This window comes from Saimiri boliviensis, chromosome 17 (genome assembly GCF_048565385.1).
Source record: "Saimiri boliviensis isolate mSaiBol1 chromosome 17, mSaiBol1.pri, whole genome shotgun sequence".
Lineage (NCBI taxonomy): Eukaryota > Metazoa > Chordata > Mammalia > Primates > Cebidae > Saimiri > Saimiri boliviensis.
The window spans coordinates 64,233,331-64,237,744 of NC_133465.1; positions in this window are offsets into that span (position 1 = coordinate 64,233,331).

The following is a 4,414-nucleotide window of genomic DNA, read 5'->3' on the forward strand; positions in this document are numbered from 1 at the left end:
TGGACAATCTCAGCTAAACAAATGTCTAATGCGTTGAGACCTGCCTCAGTCACGTTTTAGTCTACAACAGGGTATGTCAGGATCAATTAGAACACCTCTCAGGTCATAATGATAAATACTGAGACTTTTTTTCTGTACGTGCATACAATTATTGCAGCATAACTGAGTTTCTTGCTGTGAGTCATGGTCAAAAATATTAAAAGTTATGACATGGGCGGGGCAAGGTGACTCATGCCTGTAATCCGAGAGCTTTGGGAGGCCGCGGCGAGTGGATCACCTGAGGTCAGGAGTTTGACTGACTGACAGGCTGGTCCCTACTAAAAATACAAATTAGCAGGGCATGGTGGTGCACACCTGTAATCCCACTGTAATCCCAGCTACTCAGGAGGCTGAGGCACAAGAGTCACTTGAACCTGGGAAGCGGAGGTTGCAGTGAGCCGGGAACACACTATCATGCTCCAGCCTGGGTAACAGAGTGAGACGCCATCTTAAAAAAAAAAAAAAAAAAAAAAAAAAAAAAAAAAAAAAAAAAAGGCTGGGCGCAGTGGCTCAAGCCTGTAATCCCAGCACTTTGGGAGGCCGAGGCGGGTGGATCACGAGGTCAAGAGATCGAGACCATCCTGGTCAACATGGTGAAACCCTGCCTCTACTAAAAATACAAAAAATTAGCTGGGCATGGTGGCACGTGCCTGTAATCCCAGCTACTCAGGAGGCTGAGGCAGGAGAATTGCCTGAACCCAGGAGGCGAATGTTGCAGTGAGCCGAGATCGCGCCATTGCGCTCCAGCCTGGGTAACAAGAGTGAAACTCCGTCTCAAAAAAAAAAAAAAAAAAACCGTGACATCAATCACGTGTGAGCACTGACTTTAATCGAGACTAAAGAACAGGGGGAACCCTCCCACTGCTGTCTGTCTCTTAGTGCCCAGAATCTCCTTGAGCACATTCTGGCCCAGAAAACATAAGGGATCCTGCAGTGGCCCACCCTATCTTGGTCCACTCATCCTGCTGTAACTAAAACACTACAAACTGAGCCACTTACGCAGCCATTTATTTCTCACAGTTACAGATGCTGGACGCCCAAGGCCAGGGTGCCAGCCGGGTCAGGCTCTGGCAAAGGCCTCTTCTGGGTTGCAGACGACTGCCTTCTCTTTACATCTTCACATGGCAGAGAGAGAGGTCTACAGAGCTCTCTGGGGTCTCTTTTATGGGGGCACTCATCCCACTTATGAGGGCTCCAGTTTCAAGACCTAATCACTTCCCAAACCCCTAATACCATCAGCTTTGTGGTTAGGATTGCAACATATGAATCTTCAGTGGAGGGCTAAGGGGGACACGAACTTTCAGTCCATCGCCCATAGAACAGCCAGATAACTCCAGCGTTTTCTTCATCAGTGAAATGAACTTGGCAATATGCAAGGGCAGTGCCTATTAGAAACGTGAAACAAGGTGTTTGTGGTTATGATGAAAACCTTCTGCTCACACCAGCCCATTTGTGGTTTTTGTTTATTTTTTTAATATTCAGTTCCAGCAGAGAGCAGGCTGAGAAAGGAGTGCTGGCATCAGGAGCTGGTGGCATTGGAAGCACCTGTGCAGAGGGACGAAAGGCCCGAAGTGAGCCTCGGCCTGAGCCTTGAGCCCCAGTGCCCCCACCCAGCCATGCCCACAACTCCTGCATCTTCCTCCAAGACCAACCCTGGGCAGCTGACTCACTTGCCTTCATTTGTGCAAATAACTTCCCCATGGGTCTCATTCTTCATTTGCTTCTCTTCCGTTTATTTCAGGCTGCTAAGGGATACAACATTGACGGTACTAAGCAGAGCCTAGAGCAGGGGAGCATCTCCTCTGCACCAGAACTGCACATTTTTTTCTAGGATTTATTATCACAATTACTGACTCTCACCGGGATCCTTCCTCTGGAATGTTCACTGGCTCGAGGGACTTTTGGCAAGAAAGTGACAAACTTACTTCCCAAGTGGTCAACTCTTTTGAAACCTGTCAACATCCAAGTCTGCTGAATGGCACAAGTGGATGCCTGGTAACCCCAAATGAGCACCTCCCCCCCACCCGCCGTTTACACCATACAGACTTGTTTTTACCGTGGGTCTTAGCTGATCCTCCTTGTATGTGAAATTTGATCATTTCTGTCCCTGAAATACCCAGGGTCTGGACATCAGTGTTATTGGCCGGTCAACAACTCTACTTTCAGCCCCAGCACTGTATCAGGTCCTGCCTCTCAAATTATAAAATACTTCCACATTCTTTCTACTTAGTGAACCCATTCTCAGTGGCATAGCCCAGAACCTCCATTTGTTTCCAGAAAGGCTCTCTGTATTTCCTCAATCTGGTGTTCTTACTTGGGAAAAGAGAGACTTTTTTTTTTTTTAGATGGAGTCTCGCTCTGTCACCCAGACAGGAGTGCAATGGTGCAGTCTTGGCTCACTGCAACCCCTGCCCCCCAGGTTCAAGCGATTCTCCTGCCTCAGCCTCCTGAGTAGCTGGGACTACAGGCATATACCACCAAGCCTGGCTACTTTTTTTTTTTTTTTTTTTTTTTTTTTTAGACAGAGTTTCTCTCTTGTTGCCCAAACTAGAGTGCGATGTCACAGTCTTGTCTCACTGTGACCTCCACCTCCTGGTTCAAGCGATTCTCCTGCCTCAGCCTCCTGAGTAGCTGGGATTACAGGTGTGCACCATCATGCCTAGCTAATTTTTTGTGTTTTTAGTAGAAATGGAGTTTCACCTTGTTGGCCATGGCTGATCTCAAACTCCTGACCTCAGGTGCTCCACCTGCCTCGGCCTCCCAAAGTGCTGGGATTACAGGTGTGAGCTGCCACTCCCAGGATGAAAAGAGAGACTTTGAAATTCAAAAACATTCCTGCAATCTCATATCGCTAAGACCCACGTCATTTGCTGTGAGCTTCTCCGTGACCATCACAGACATGCTTCTTTCAGGGTTGTCTCTGATGGACACTCACTGCTCTTGGCCTCCAGATCTCTTCCTGAGTGCAGACAACTGGGGGGATGTCTGCCAACAAAGGCCTGTGCGGCAGCTCTTGTCCCTACCCTGAGTGTCTCACACTGGCCCTGAATGGTCAGTGAATGTCCTGGAATCCAAGTATCCTCCATCTTTCAGCCAGTCAGAGAGAAATAGCCTGCAACAGGCAGCTCACAACCCTGTATTTTGCACATATGGTGGAGGGGCATGGGGGCGGTATGGATTTACAACACTTCAAAGGCTTTGAAAGATTCTTCGTTGACCAGGCCTGCAAACTCCACCTCCTGGGTTCCACCAATTCTTGTGCCTCAGCCTCCCGAGTAGCTGGGATTACAGGCACTCACCACCATGCCCAGCTAATTCTTGTATTTTTAGTAAAGATGGGATTTCACCATGTTGGCCAGGCTGGTCTCGAACTCCTGACCTCAGGTGATCTGCCCACCTCAGCCTCCCAAAGTGCTGGGATTCCAAGCGTGAGCCACCGCACCTGACTCAGACCCTGCATTTCTTTCCCCACTGGGTTTCATTTGCCCAGTCTGCTGCCACATACGTCGAGGCCCTACTATGTGTCAGTCCTCCTTTGTGTTTGCAGCTGCAGGCCTCCTGCTGAGCAAGACTTTGCCTGGCCCTAGAGGAGCTCCCCACTACGCCCTGGGTTGCCTGTGTGCCCTCTGGACTACCAGGCCTGGTGTGGTGGCTTTCCTTGGGCCTCTGGTTATCAACAGAGACCACCTACCCATCTGGGGCTGGAGCTTGAAACTCTAATCATCCCTCTGATTCCCTCGCCTTCTCCCCAGTGCACCCCAGCCCCACCCACTTCCCCTTCCCCAGCCACCAGGTCTGCTGCTCCTCATGCTCCCACCAGCCTCCCCTGCCCACCCCAGACCCAGGATGTCGAGGCGGGGCGGAAGCGTCACCACGTCTCTTTGCTCTCTCTGCCTCACTTGGGGAGCTTCTGTGGACTGAAGTCAGCTTCCATGTTTCTTACTACTCCCTTGCGTCTCTCTTTTCTACTCTTCAGTTTTGTTTTCCCACTGCATCAACATTTAAAAGTATAGCTGTTCAGAAAAAGCAGAAGCTGGAGACAGGAAAATTGCTAATAACAACAGAAACTTTGTGGCTTTAATTTTCATAATAATTAGCATCGCCAGGCGCCCAGTTTCCCAAGAGCCCACAACTTCCAAAAACGGAGAAGTTAGTCACATTTTTATTTATCATTGTGTCTTCAAATGTACTAATCTAGCAGATTTATCTGACAGAACTGGAAGTTGGGTGTTCAGAGGGAAAATCTTACCCAGAAATTGCTGACACAGCCCTCACATGTTACATTAATATTAATTGGACAGTCATCTAATGAGCATCTACTAAGTAAAGGCACTGTGGATACGAAGAAGAGGGAGAGATCATGACTCCATCAGGA